A 15,969-nucleotide genomic window follows, 5' to 3' on the forward strand; every position below is an offset into this window, starting at 1 on the left:
CTCTCTATTCTACTCCATTGATCTGTATTTTTGTCAGTACCATACTGTTTTGATTACTATAGCTTTGTAGTATAGTTTAAAATCAGGGAGTATGATACCTCCAGCCTTAATCTTCTTTCTCAAGATTGCTTTGGCTATTCATAGTCTCTTGTGGTTTCATTTAAATTTTAGGATTATTTGTTCTGTGAAAAAGACCATATTGGCATTTTAATAGGCATTTCATTGCAACTATAGATTGCTTTGGGTAGTATGGACATTTTACCAATATTAATTCTTCCAATCCATGAGCATGGTATATCTTTCCATTTTTTTGTGTCATCTTCAGTTTATTTCTTCAGCATCTTATAGTTTTCAGAGTATAGGCTTTTCACCTCCTTGGTTAAGTTTATTCCTAGGTATTTTATTCTTTTTAGTGCAGTTATAAATGGGATTGTTCTCTTAATTTCTCTTTCTGATATTTTCTTCTTTGTGTATAGAAAGGCAACAGATTTCTGTATATTAATTTTGTATCCTGTAACTTTACTGAATTCATTTACTAGTTCTAGTTATTTTTTTGGTGGAGTCTTAAGGTTTTCTGTGTAGTGCCATATCATCTGCAAATAGTGAGTTTTACTTCTTCCTTTCAAGTTTGGATGCCTTTTATTTCTTTTTCTTGCCTAAATGCTGTGGCTAGGACTACCAATACTATTTTGAATAAAAGTCTCGAGAGTGAGCATCCTTGTTGTGTTCCTGATCTTAAACCAAAGAGTTTCAGCTTTTCACCGTTGAGTATGTGAGATGTGGATTTGTCATATATGGACTTTATTATGTTGAAGTATGTTCCCTCTATAGACACTTTGTTGAGATTTATTTAATCATAAATGTATGTTGAATTTTGCCACATGCTTTCTGTTCTCTTTTGAGATGATCATATGATTTTTATCTTTCGTTTTGTTAATATGGTGTATCATGTTGATTGATTTACAGTTGTTGAACCGTCCTCACATCCCTGGAAAAAATCTCACTTGATCATGGTGTATGATCCTTTTAATGTATTGCTGAATTCAATTTGTTATTATTTTGTTGAGGATTTCTGTGTCTTAGGTTCATTAGGGGTATTGGCTTATAATTTTCTTTTTTTTTTTTTTCTGTCTTTTTCTGGTTTTGGTATCAAGGTAATGCTTGCCTCGTAAAATGAATTTGGAAGTATTCCTTGCTCTTCAGTTTTTGAAATAATTTGAGAAGAATAAGTATTAACTCTTCATTAAATGTTTGGTAGAATTCAGTTGTGAAGCTGTCTGGTCCTGGACTTTAGTTTGTTGGGAGTGTTTTGATTATTGATTCAATTTCATTACTACTAATTGATTTGTTCAGATTTTTTTTCTTCCTGATTAAGTCTTGGAAGATTGTATGTTTCTAAGAATTTATCCATTTCTTCTAGGCTATCCAATTTGTTGGTAGAATTGTTCATAGTAGACTGTCATAATCTTTTGCATCTCTGTGGTATCAGTTGTAACTTCTCTTTCATTTCGTGTTTTATTCCATTTGGGCCCTCTCTCTTTTTTCTTCGTCAATCTGGCTAAGGGTTTATCAATTTTATCTTTTCAAAAAACCAGCTCTTAGTTTCATTGATCTTTTCTATTGTTCTTTTAGTCTCTTTGATTTATTTCTGCTCTGATCTTTATTATTTCCTTCTTTATACTAACTTTGGGCTTCGTTTGTTCTTCTTTTTCTAGTTCCTTTAGGTGTAATGTTAGATTGTTTATTTGAATTTTTGCTTGTTGCTTGAGATAGACTTGTATTGCTATGAACTTCCCTCTTAGAACTACTTTTGCTGCATTCCATAGATTTTGGACTGTTGTGTTGCCACTTCATTTGTTTCAAAGTATTTTTTAATTTCTTCTTTGATTTCTTCATTGAACCATTGGTTGTTTAGTAGCATGTTGTTTAGTCTCCATGTGTTTTTGCTTTTTCAGTTTTCTTCTTGTGAGTGATTTCTAGTTTCATACCATTGGTCGGAAAAAATGCTTGATATGATTTCAGTCTTCTTAAATTTATTTAGACTTGTGTTGTGGCCTAATGTGATTCGTCCTGGACAATGTCCCATGTGCACTTGAAAAGAATGTGTTGTCTCCTCTTTTTAGTTGTAATGTTCTGTAGATATCTATTAAGTTCATCTGTTTAATGTGTTATTTAAGACTGTTGTTTCCTTGTTGATTTTCTGTCTGGATGATCTATCCATTGATGTAAGTGGAGTATTGAAGTCTCCTATGGTTATTGTATTAATGTCAATTTCTCCCTTTATGTCTGTTTATATTTGCTTTATGTATTTAGGTGCTCATATGTTGAGTCCATAGATATTGACACATGTTATATCTTGTTGGATTAACTCCTGTATTATTATATAATGCTCTTGTTTGTCTCTTGTTACAATCTTTGTTTTAAAGTCTGTTTTGTCTTATATAAGTCTTGCTATTCCAGCTTTCTTTTAATTTCCATTTTCATGGAATATCTTTTTACCATCCCTTCACTTTTAGTCTGTGTGAGACTTTAGATCCAAAGTGAGTCTCTTGTAGGCAGCATATAGATGGATCTTTTTTTTAATCCCTTCATCCACCCAGTATCTTTTGATTGGAGCATTTAGTTCATTTACATTTAAAGTAATTATTGATAGGTATATACTTATTGCCATTTTGTTAATTGTTCTGTGGTTGTTTTTGTAGTTCTTCTCTTGCTCTCTTCCTTTGTGGTTTGATGACTTCCTTTAATGTTATGTTTGTATTCCTTTGTCTTTATTTTTTTGTGTCTCTATTACAGGTTTTTGGTTTGTGGTTACTATGAGGTTCATATGTAAGAACCTTTATACATAGCAGTCTATTTTAAGTCGATGGTTGCTTAGGTTTGAACACATCCTAAAGGCTCTACATTTTTACTCCCTCTCCCATTTTTATGTTTCTGATGTCATATTTTACATCTTTTTATGTTGTGTATCCTTTAATTATTGTAGTTATAGTTGATATTACTATTTTTATCTTTTAACCTTCCTACTAGCTTTGTAAGTGGTTAATAAACTACTTTTACATATATTTGCCATTACCAGTGAGATTTTTCTCTTTCATATATTTTCTTATTTCAAGTTACGGCCTTTTCTTTTCCTCCTAAAGAACTGCCTTTAACATTTCTTGTAAGGCTGGGTTAGCGATGATAAACTCCTTTAGCTTTTGGTTATTCAGGAAAGTCTTTATCTCTCCTTGAATTCTGAATGGTAACCTTGTTGGGTAAAGTATTCTTAGTTGTAAGTTTTTTCTTTTCAGCTCTTTGACTATATTGTGCCACTCCCTTCTGGCCTGTAAATTTTCTGCTGAAAAATCAGCTCATAGTCTTATGGGGGTTTCTTTGTATGTAACTAGTTGTTTTTCTCTTGCTGGTTTTAAGATTCTCTTTAACTTTTGACATTCTAATTATAATGTATCTGGGTGTGGCTCTCTGGGTTCATCTTATTTAAGGTTCTCTTTGCTTCCTGGACCTGAATGTCTCTTTACTTACCCAGGTTAGGGAAGTTTTCAGCCATTATTTCTTCAATTAAGTTTTCTCCTTTCTCTCTCTTTTCTCCTTCTGGGACCCCTATAATGTGAATATTGGTATGCTTGATGTTGTCCCAGACGTTTCTTAGACTAGCCTCATTTTTCTTTTTTCTTTTTTTAAAGATTTTATTTTTTTCCTTTTTCTCCCCAAAGCCCCCTAGGACATAGTTGTATATTTTAATTGTGGGTCCTTCTAGTTGTGGCATGTGGGACGCTGCCTCAGCATGGCTTGTTGAGTGGTGCCATGTCTGCGCCCAGGATTCAAACCACTGAAACGCTGGGCTGCCACAGCGGAGTGTGCAAACTTAACTGCTTGGCCATGGGGCCGGCCCCTAGCCTCATTTTTCTTAATTCTTTTTTCCTTTTGCTGTTCTGATTGGATGATTTCCACGGCCCTGTCTTCAAGGTTACTGATCTGTTCTTCTGTGTCACCTAGTCTGCTATTGATTGCATCTAGTGTATTTTTCATTTTAGTTATTGTATTCTTCAACTCTGATTGCTACTTTATTTTCTCTTTGTAGAAGTTCTCACTTTGTTCATTCATTCTTCTCCTGAGTTTGGTGAGCATATTTACAAATATTACTTTGAACTATTTATCAGGTAGAGTAGTTATCTTTGTGTCATTTAGTTCTTTTTCTGATATTTTGTTTTATTCTTTCATTTGGACTATATCCCTTTGTCTCTTCATTTTGCCTAATTCTCTGTTTGTTTCTATGTAATAGCTAAGTCAGCTACTTCTCCCAGTCTTGAAGGAGTGGCCTTATGTAGGAGATTGCCTCTGGGGCCCAGAAGGGCAGTCTTCCCTGGCCACCTTAGCCAGGCATACAAGCAGTGTCACATGTGTGGATTGCATGCACCCTACTGTTGTGGCAGCACTGCAGCTGCTGCATGTTGGTGGGCAGAGCTGATCCTTACCCATCTGTGAGGTGTGTCCTAGACTGCTGCCAGTACTTTGGTATGCGGAATTTTCAGTGGGGTGCACTCACTGGTGCTGTCAGGTTAGAGGGAGAATTCCAGAATGGCACCTGCCAGCACTGGTATTAGCAAGGTAGATTAATATCGCACAGGTGGCTCCTGCCATTGTCTCAGTCCCTGGGAGAGTCCTGGCTGATTCCTGACTCTGGCAGATGCTTTAAGATTAATAAATGGGTCTCCTTCACCTGTGATCTATGCACTATTCAAACTGGTGGTTTTGTGCTGGTTTCTGGGTCAGTTGAGTTTGCACATGAGCCCTTTAACAGTGGGTTTTCTGTTCCCTATAGTTTTATAATTTTCCTGGACATAATCCCTGTTGATTTTCAAAGCCCAGTGTTTTGGGGGCCCCCTCTCCTGTGCAAGATCTAAAGGTTGGGGTGCCTGATGTGGAGCTCGAACCCCTTACTCCTCAGGGAGACATTTTTTACCTTTGAGATCTCTCCTAGTTGTAGATTGCTGCAGCTGGGGTGTGGTTGTTTTGTGAGCCTGTGACTCTGCCTCTTTTACCTGTTTCGATGCTTTTTATCGTTTGTTCTCGGGGTTCTGTTCACCTAATTTTCAGGTCCCTTTTGGAGGGAATTATTCTGAATGTTATTGTAGGTTTCTTGTGTCTGTGGGAGGAGGTGAGTTTAGGATCTTCCTTCACTGCTATCTTGAACCTCGCTCTGTTTGGTCTGTTTTGAAGGACTTGGAAGAATATTTTCCAAAAGCCATTTTAATAAGGTAGGGCCATTGTGTTATTTTTTTGTGATTAAAGGTAAAATAGTGTCCATTAATTTTTGGGGGTGAATCTGGAGTGAATGAAGGTTCTGAGGGACAAATTCATGTTGTCATTACTTACAAAACCTAACATATAAAACATAATGATGCTTTATTAATTTACAGTTGGGGACATCAGTTGACATTCCTTATCATAGTGTTTTTAGCTTGATAGTTAACTTTTTTCCCCTAGCAGAACCTTTTATTCAAATGAAATGTTACAATGAGCCGTAATGTATAAAATAGGTAAGATTGGCCCTCCTCCATTAAAGTACAGATGGAGGGCCTGGGGGCTGTGCTTCTGCACCTGACCTCCCCCTTCGTCCCTGTGTCTTATCCGTGGTGGCTCCCAGGTCCTGAGATACCTCCACAAATCCCTGCAGCAGGTCCTTGTGCAGTCTGGTGTACACAATCCCCCCTCCTAGTGGCTAAGATTATTGACAAGAATAAAATTTAGATTTTTAGGTTGTTTAGTTAGTCAAGATTTGGAATAAATGAAATTGGGTCGTCCCCAGGATTATTTCCCATAAGTCATGAAAATCTGAGACTTGCATTTCTCTTTAGAAATGTTTCTTCCTAAAGAATGAGTTGGGAGTATAGATGCTGAGCATTTTCTCCTTGAAGTGTAAGGAATCAGCACTGGTAATCTTGCTTGGACTTCTCTTTTCCTAGAGGCATGCATCATGTTTCTTCTAACACGCTTAGCTCTGTCGCTTTATCCAAAGGCATACTCATCCATGTATGATTAAGTTCAGGTTCCAATAGTGGTTCCAAATCCTGCTCCATGGAATATTATAGTCCTGCCAGTTGCTCTGTAGTGCAGCTACACTGTACTGCACTGCATACTGTATTTCCCTCTTAGAGAAAGATTCACTATAAAAGTTAGTGTATTGTAGGCTCTGAGAAGTCCTACGTCAAATATAATTGTTGGATTTTGTTTAATCCTGTAATTTCTAAATTTGTTTGACCCCAAAACCTTTTTGCTTTCATAACTTACATCTTGCAAAACTATAGTGTTTCTGAAGATACACTTAGGGAAACATTGAGCCATATTTCTCTTTAGTTACATCCTAGTCTTGGGGTCTGGTCATGTAAAAGAGCCTCTGACATTTAAAAAACTTTCCCCACAATGCCCTGACAGGCCATCTCTTCAATGTGGACAAGGACCCTTAACTCCTATAGATTCGTATCTGTTGATTCAAAGAATACTGTACCTTTTGATGTCCTCAGATTCTGAGGACCCTGAAATGTGTTACTCTGTTTCACTAAATAATGGAAGAAAAACCAGTGTCATTTTCGTGTTTTGGGAAACATTTATCAGGCTTCATATTTTAAAATTCTTGAGAAAAATCATTCATTTCTTCTGGTACTTTTCATTCTAAGTGCCAGTGAACAGTACAGTTTTCCATTAGAATTTTATAGTCATGAGTTTAATCATCTGTCCTTGATAAAATAAATGTTTTAGATACTGACTTAATGAATTGTCCCTTACAATGTGCTTGTATAAACTCCTATAAAATGTTTCAGCTCGTGCTCCCTCTGTGACTTTATTTAGCCATAATCATATCAATCTTGTAGAGTTCAATGAGCTGGCATTATAAGAACAGCAATTTTAGAAAACTGTAATCTGTTGAGGTTTTGCAGGTCTTTCTACAGTTAAATAGTTATCTTTGGCTTTTTGAATTTATCAATAGAGCATAAAAGAAGTAATTTAGCCAGGAATGGTACTGTTGGTCGTTAGAGAAATGTTTGGTTGTTTTCAGTCTATATTAAATTGTATGGTTTATCTCAGTATGGTCTTTGGACCATTTGATTCAGATTTGCCCTGTGGAATCTTTATTAAGATTTTAGGTCTCCACTTCAGAACAGAATCAGCATTGGTGCATGATGTGGAGAAGTGACTGAGAATCTGCATTTTAAGTAAGCTTGCCTGGTGGTTCTGAGATACATTAAGTTTGGGTAGCATGGCCTTGTGTGAACTAGTTGTATACAAGTCCTTTGTAAAGTCTTTTTTTATTATTTATTAAGGTATAATTGACATACAACATTATATTAGTTTCAGGTATACAACATAGTGATTCAATATTTGTGTATATTGTGAAGTGATCACCACAATAAGTCTAGTTAATATTCCATCACTGTACATAGTTACAGAATTCTTTCTTTTCTTGTGATGAGTACTTTCAAGATCTGTTCTCTTATGTAGGGGAGGAAGATAAATCCTCGGCCATCTCTAGGTGCATCTGCCTGGCCTAGGAATTAAATTGACATGAGGCAGAATAACAGGAGAAAGTCAAACAAAGGTTTATAACATATATACATGGGAGAAACCCAGGAAAACTGGGAAACTCAGCCAGAATGGCTGAAGCTGCCACCTTAAATATCATCTTCAGCTAAAGACAAAGGAGGGTGTTGGGGGTGGTGGTTTGAGACTTGAAAGAGGAGGAGGCAATTCACATGGAAATGGCAAACAGAATTTTGATAAGAATGGGCTTAACAAGGACCCTCACAGTCTCCTGATACCCAGAGATACCTATGGTGATGGCGTGTCCTGTGGGCAAGCCTTTTATCATGAAATCTTTTAGCCAGTAAGGGGGAAGGTCAGAATTTCTTTTGGAGTCTTATGTTCCTAAAAATAATCAAGCCAAAGAGACCCATTTTGGGATGGCCAATTCTGATACCCCACAGTCCTGCCTTTGAAACTCTAAGAAGATTCATAGTCCTTTGTAAACTTTAAGAAATTTAATAGTCCAAAAGCTGAGTTGGTAGATTGTCCAATCTCACTGGTCACATTTCTTGGTCCTGATAATACATCAGTTGAATTCACTTTAGAAGGCCGTGATGCAGGTGGGCTCCCAAAGTTAGGCCTTTATTGTGTAAGCAAGCAATCAGGTATTTAAGAAGAAGCATTTCTATGGAAACAAAAACTAAAACAAAGTTAATGGTTGGAGCAAATTATAAACCAGGTTCTGAGCCTGGGGGTCATCTGGTTAAGAGTTTTAGATGTCAGGGTTGAAGTATCTTTTGCAGCTTGAAATGTCTGACGATGTCATCAGGCATTCAGGTATCTTGTAAGTAGCTTACATAACAACAGGCACACTATTGTGGTGATCTTTGCAAAGTTCATATCAAGTTACCCAGCTTCAATTTGCAGGGCTTCAGGAAAAAGTATAGTTTCACTTCTCAGTGATTTCAAATGAAAATGATGGAAAAAATTTGAAAATGTTAGTTTGGAGATTTGTACCTGGATATTTCAAGACACTAGAAGGATTCAGGATCCAGTCCAGTTTACAGGTAGGAAAAAAACCCTCAAGGACAATTAACACAACTAGAATCTAATATCCACAATTGTGTATTATAGTTTTTACTGCAACATAATTTTTCTCTGTAAAATCACCCTCATTTTTACAAAAGACAGCCAAATTAAGACTAACTAGTTTGTACAATAAATCTAGTTTCAATAAACCTGGCCCAATTATTTACATAAGTGCAGCAAGAACAGCAGATCATGTAGCCTTTTCTAAACCTGCTTTGCTGGAACTTTTTATAAGGAATCTCAGATTGAACTTTAAAGGCCTCTTGAGGCCAGGAAAGCCAAGCCAAGGACTTTTGTCATCAGACTTTGCCTGCAATACCTATATATTTGACTGAATTTTCTCTCTTCTATTGCAGTTCCCCAAAATAGTGAGGCTCCTTGCACCTGCCAAATAAGAGACCTTCTTTACTCACCTAGTCAGGTTGCTGGAAACTCTGTAACAAAGGTACCAGGCTAATAATTCCAAGTGGCTTTTATTTCATAAAGGCCAATCTTTGTTCCTCAAAAGCTGTCTGGTTATGTCTGAGTCTTTGCATGTTTCTGTCAAATATGACATTCCAGTCAAAGCTTTGGTGATATAACCAGTGTTTTCAGTTGTGTCCTGTTATAAGGAGAACAGTTTCTTATTGAACGTATGCAAATAACTATATTACCATGGAAATACTCACTCACTAAGAGTTTCCAAATTCTGGAGGGATCAGGTAGGGAGAAAAAGATAAATGCTTCAATTCTGTTTACCAAAGTACAATTTACCAGATTGCAGTAAGTCATAGTTAGCTTAAGAGAAAAGAGGAAAAGTTTTCCTTAGGTCTGAAAAAAACTAAACATTAAAAAAATCAGCAATGTTTTAAACAGAAAGTCATAAAAATTAAAATCATCCTCATTAGTTTATTAAGTCCCATGTAATCAGCTTTTGATCTTGATCTTTTGTTAGCAGTTCATGAAGTCATCAGTTTGTCCATTAGAGTTCTGTAATTTTTTTGTTTATCCAGTTCAGTTTTATGATCTGAAAGTTTATCGGAAACCTGTATTCTAGAGTCAGTGTCAGAGTTCTTTGCATGACTCTCCCTGAATATGAAAACATTTGCAAAAGCATCAGAGTAAAACAATAACTGGCAATTGACAAAGAAATTTGGTTAATTTTGTGACATACAATACTTTAATAACCAGAATTATGACTGATAGCCAGGAGAGATCAGAATTTTAGGAATGTTATATAATTTTTAAAACACTTATATCAGTAACATTTACCCACATAATATCATAGGTCCCTATGAAACAATGCTTAGTTATCTATTTAACCATAGTGACAATGAAAGAATTATAGGTGAATGCAGAAAATTGAATAGCTGTAATAAAACTTTAGCACCTGTGATTAAAAACTTGATAAAAACAATACAGGAAACTTATTTATTTATTTATTCATTTTTTAGTGAGGAAGATTGTCTCTGAGCTAACATCTGTTGCCAGTCTTCCTCTTTTTGCCTGAGGAAGAGTGTGGCTGAGCTAACATCTGTGCCAATCTTCCTCTGCTTTGTATGTGGGATGCTGCTACAGCATGGCTTGACGAGCAGTGTATAGGTCCATACCTGGGGTCCAAACCTGCGAACGCCAGGCCACCAAAGCAGATCGTGCGAACTTAACCACTACACCACCAGGCTGGCCCTTCAGGAAATTTATTTTGATTAAAACATAAAAACCTTTCATAATCTCTACCAAGAGCAGACTAAAAGTTCAAGAAAATTGTCATTGTAAGAGAGGGGAAAAAAGCAAATTCTCATTTTGCACTAGCTTACTTTTGATATTAAAACTCATTTCTTTAAATTTACTTTAATCTTAGCAGACTTGACTGTGCACAACTCTTTTCTCAGGGTTCCTCCTCCACAAACCTTTTATAACATTCTTTTTTTTTACATTCAGAATTTGTCCCATGCCTCCTTTTTTTCCTCCTAGTACTTTAGGACAAATTTATCTTAACCAAACAAAAACATTTCCATTCTTTATATCTTCTTTACTGAATATATATATCTTACTTTCATTGAACACAAACATATTTTCTTTAATTTTTAGTAACTTTAATCACATACTAGAATTTTTTACCCTTAGAAACCTTAATTTTTAGTGTCAACTAATAAGTAAACAATTATGAACTGTCTTTTACATTATCATTCTGTGGCTTGGAAAATTTATAAACACTTTTTATAATTTCTAGAAACGTTACTTTATAGTGTAATCCTTTAATAAAATACAAGACGGTTATCAATAGACACAAACACCTTTTAGTCTCTCTGTTATAAGGCAAAAGTAGATAAACTTATATTTAGTAATTAATGTTTAATATTTTATCTTATTTAGAAATAATGTAGATATTCAATGAATTTTCCATCATTTAATTTAGTCAAGCAAAACTTCACAGTTTCAAGTTACTAAAGAAATTTTGGAAGTTATAAAATACGTGTCATAAAATAAATTATTGCTGAAAGTTTTCCCGTAAACTCTAAATCATTTGTTCCCAACAATTATGTTTAGCTTACCCATGAAAAGTTCATGACACATTAGTCAAAATAAGCTATCATTTTAAGCTATTTTTGCTGACACATTTGTAACAGGGATAACATGAGCTTATTTCACTAGTAAACCCAGGCTGCATGTCTGCATCATATCCAGTGCTGATAATTTTGAGGACATGCCTATTTTAATCAAACCAACAAACTTAAACAAGCTTTCATTTACCAAAGATTATTTTATATCACTTTAGCTTGAAAGATATTTGGGTTAGTTTCCTTTACATTTGGAAATAATTTACATAAGTGCTTACTTTAAGTGAATTAAATAGAGTTCTCTTAAAAATTATACCATCCAGAGGTAAAACATGACACATCTACAATAAATGCATATAGACATACATGAACACACAGATAGAGGCAGACAGAGACCTTATAGCTTCTGTTAAGTTTTTGTTATGAATCTGGTGCAATACAAAACTCGATAGTTTAAGACAAGCATTTGCATTTCAAATAATGGCTCTCAGTTCCTAGAGAAGATCGGAGCAGAAAATCTACAATGAGAAGGCACAGAGAAAGCAGTCAAGTTTTCTTTAAGTTGGAGTTTCTGGGCATATTTACCTTTATTAGTTTCTAATGCCTCAATCTTTTGTTTCAGTTAATATCCAGGAGCACTTTGAGAGGAACAAGGAGGCTTTTATTATCCTTTTTATTAGCACCTGCTATTAGCCTCTAGTGTTTATCTCATGAAGTGTGGCCTCAGGCAGCCCTATTGACCTCCATTTTGTAAGTTTAATTACTGTTGCCTGAAGGGCAGATTTATATGCTGTCTCACAGTCAGGCAGGAGAAACATCCCCCAGGGAGACACAATATCTGTCTCTACAATACAGCCTATAATACAATCAGGCAAAAGAGATGTAACCACAAATTCTATTGACTCTTATACCTTTAATCATAGCTTTCATTAGGACTTTATCAGTAGGTTTTGGTCTCATAATATTGGATAGCAGAAGCATTCCCAGTCAGATATTTTAAAACATACTCAGGCGAAGTTGGTATGCTCTCTTTATATAAAATTAGCTCAAGCGTTCCAACTTTTATAATCTTATCACCATTTATACTTTTACATTTTCTCAATTTAATTGTAGCCTGAGTCAGGGTCTTAAGGCTAGTCATTTTCTTTTTTATTTCTTTTTAGTTTGGCCTTTTCATAGGTACCAGTAAAACAATTATGATGAGCACTCTCAAAATATTTTTTTCCCCCAATTTAGAAGTTTTTCCAATTTAAATGATCCATCCTCTGGCCACATTAACAAGTATGTTTTTGTTTTTGTTTTTGTTTTTTTGGTGAGGAAGATTGTCCCTCATCTAACATCTGTGCCAAACTTCCTCTGCTTTTGTATGTAGGACACTGCCACAGCATGGTCTGACGAGCAGTGAGTTGATCCATGACTGGGATCTGAACCCATGAACCCTGGGCCGCCAAAGCAGTGCCTGTGAACCTAACCACTATGCCACCAGGCTGGCCCCCTGAGCAGGATTTTAAATGTGACTCATAGCAATCACCTTAACCATGGACCCAAGAGGTGTCCCCAAAAGAGATCCAGAAAGAGATCCAGAAAGTTCACTACCAAAAATAGTCTAAGAAAGCAAAGGCCATTCTTGCACAAGCAACAAAGGTTGAGATTACAAAGACCCCTTATGAAAGCAACTGGGACCCTGTATGACAAACTCCCCTGAGAGCTGACACAGCCAGACAAAGAGAGTGTCTCAACCCCAGTCTATTCGACTGGCTGCCAAGATGTGTGCCGGTACGTGTATCCTCTAATGGTGCAGGCCAAAAAGGTCACAAAGCCAAGCTCTTAAGACAGAACAAGACAAAAGAAAAAAGCTCATCTTGTATATATAAGAGCTTTAGCTAAGCCTTAGGTCTCCTGGAGTCAAATTAATACCTAGGAGGGAGGTGCCACAGGGTTGGGGAAGGTGTGTGGTTTTACAGAATACCTTGTCGTTGCACGGACATTTTCTTGAGGTTGCTGGGGGACCTGTGTCATCTACCCTGTTCCGTGACCAACTTAGCCTTTTATAGGAGACTTGAGGTGGCGAGAACCCTAATGGCTCTTAACTGCTTGACCTGTGCCCGCCAAATTTGTGGCCTTTTTGGCTTCCAAGATGCCCTTAGCAACAGCTTTCACCTTATGCACATATTCCCAGACAACAGCCTTACAGTGATACCTGTGTCTTCAGGACAAATGACAAAAGAAAGACAGGCAAAATTGTGACTATCTCTGAGAGGAGAAGGATCAGTAAACCGATGAGCACTCAACCAAATCCTGGAGTTGCTGAGTCCAAGAAGCCAGCTTCACCAATATTTTCTCCTGCTAATCTAAATTTAGAAAAGGAAAGAAAACCTCACCATGCTTGCTTCCAGTGGACCCCGCAGGCAGAGATCCAGGAGACTGAGGTGGTAAGAACTCTTACCTCCTGCCGGCTCTTGTCAGGGATCCAGGAGCGAGCAGTGTCCAGCCAGTGTAGTTTTATCCCATCCAAGTTGCCAAACTGTAGAGGGGGAAGATAAATGCTCTACCCTCTCTAGGTCCTTCTGCCTGTCCTAAGAATTAAGTTGACATGAGACAGAATAACAGGAGAAAACCAAACAAAGCTTTATGACATGTGTACATGGGAGAAATTTAGGAAAACTGGGTAACTCAGCTAGAATGGCTAAAGCTGCCGCCCTATACCATCTTCAGCTAAAGACAAAGGAGGATGTTGGGGATAGTGGTTTGGGACTATAAAGGAGAGGAAGGCAGTTCACATGGAAATGGTAAACAGAACTTTGAGAACAATGGGCTTAGCAAGGACCCTCACAGTCTACTGATACCCAGAGATACCTATGGTGATGGCCTGTCCTGGGGACAAGCATTTTATCATAAATTCTTGTAGGCCCTTAGGGGGAAGGTCAGAGTTTCTTTCAGAGTCTTTTGTTCCTAAAAATAATCAAGCCAAAGAGACACATTTTGGGTCAGCCAATTCTGATCCCCCACACTTAGCAACTTTCAAATATGCAATAGAGTACAGTCATGTGTCACTTGAAATGTGTCAGGTGATTTCATCATTGTGCAGACATCGTAGGGTGTACTGAAGGGGAACAAAATTTGCCACCCCAAAGTAGTCTCTAGCATGAGGATTATTTTAGACTGATTATTTTTAAGGAACAAAGGACTCAGAAAGTTCTTCTTGTTACCCACCTTTTAACTACATAAAAGAATTCAGATAAAAAAGCCTGTCTCAGGGGCCAGCCTGGTGGCGTAGCAGTTAAGTTCACGTGCTCTGCTTCGGTGGCTCAGGGTTTGCCGGTTTGGATCCTGGGCACGGACCTACACACCACTTATCAAGCCATGCTGTGGCAGGTGTCCCACATTTAAAGTAGAGAAGGATGGGCACAGATTTTAGCTCAGGGCCAGCCTTCCTCAGCAAAAAAGAGGAGGCTTGACAGCACAGCTAATCTTCCTCAAAAAAAAAATTCTACTAATCATTAAATTAGTAGAATTACTAAATAGTAATCACTAAACACTGACTGCATGTATTTAAAAGAAAAAAAAAACCTGTCTCAGGAAGCAAGCTCACAACGTAGCATAACCTGAACTACGTAGCAAATAGTGAGGAACCTAGAAAAGCCCGTTTGTTGGGCTCCCCTCTGTGTTCTTCTGTTTCTGTATGGCCTAACAGACACTTGTTTGCCAAATATTTGCTCCTATCTGTGATTGGGAGCACCTATCTGTGACTTGCCTTCCTTCTCTTTGAAGTCTCTGACTCTCTCCACCCCTAGCATCTTCTTTTGTCTTTAGCTAAGGATGGTATTTGAGGTGAGGGCTTTGGCCATTTTGGCGAGTTACTTGGTTTTCCTGGATTTCTCCCATGTATACATGTTGTTAAACTTTTGTTTGTTTTCTCCTGTTAGTCTTTCTTATTCAATTTAATTCTTAGACCAGCCAGAAGAACCCAGAAGGATAGAGGAAAATTTCTTTCTCCCTTACAGTGCTTGCACAAACCCAGAAGGTATAGTCTACTACACACCTAGGCTATATGGTACTAATCTTATGGGACCACCATTGTATATACAGTCCAAATTGACTGAAATGTTGTTATGCAGTCATGACTATATTGTTAACTATAGTCACCGTGTTGTACGTTCCATCCCCATGACTTGTTTATTTTGTAACTTGAAGTTTGTGCCTTTTGACTCCTTTCACCCATTTTGCCCACAGCCCACCCTCAGCCTCTGGCAACGACCAGTCTGTTCTCTCTATCTATGAGCTTCATTAAAATCTTGTTTTTTTGGATAAACCTGTTACTTTCAAGTTGCTATTAATTTTTACCTGAACTTTCGATATTCTCATTTAAAAATGATTGCAATTGTAATGACTACCTTGAATACACATTTACTAAGCACCTAATTGCCATAGTGTTGAGCCAGTCAATGTGCTCAGGTAACCAGCTTATAATCAGGTTAAATAGATTGAAACTCTAAGGAGTTCCTGTTTATAAAATTGTCTCAAGTCATTGATACCCTTAGATAGCTTGAATTCTATTCCATTTTAAGAAATAATGTTTAGTAACTGTTCTTTTGGAGGGAGGAGAAAAAAGCTATTTAAAAGGGCTCTGTTACTTAAAATTGTAGCATAGTGCTTATCAGTGTATTAATTATGTAAACAGAGTGAAGAGCCAGATGGTGGTTTTGCTAATATGCTTCTTGTAATGCCTTACATATTTGTTAATTAATTGAAGTTGAAGAGAACAAAATCCTGTTGTATTTTTTGCTGTTGTTTTCAGTTGTGTTCTTTGAAGATA

The 15,969-nt window shown here is 36.9% G+C and overlaps 1 protein-coding gene across 12 annotated transcripts in view; it reads left to right on the plus strand.

The window, feature by feature from the left end:
* The window catches only part of RAD18 (RAD18 E3 ubiquitin protein ligase), a 161,129-nt gene that overhangs the window by 45,835 nt on the left and 99,325 nt on the right, over window positions 1-15,969 (plus strand). The gene's annotated exons all lie outside the window — the stretch shown is intronic.

The sequence above is a fragment of the Equus przewalskii genome, chromosome 15, assembly GCF_037783145.1.
Source record: "Equus przewalskii isolate Varuska chromosome 15, EquPr2, whole genome shotgun sequence".
In the NCBI taxonomy this organism is placed as follows: domain Eukaryota; kingdom Metazoa; phylum Chordata; class Mammalia; order Perissodactyla; family Equidae; genus Equus; species Equus przewalskii.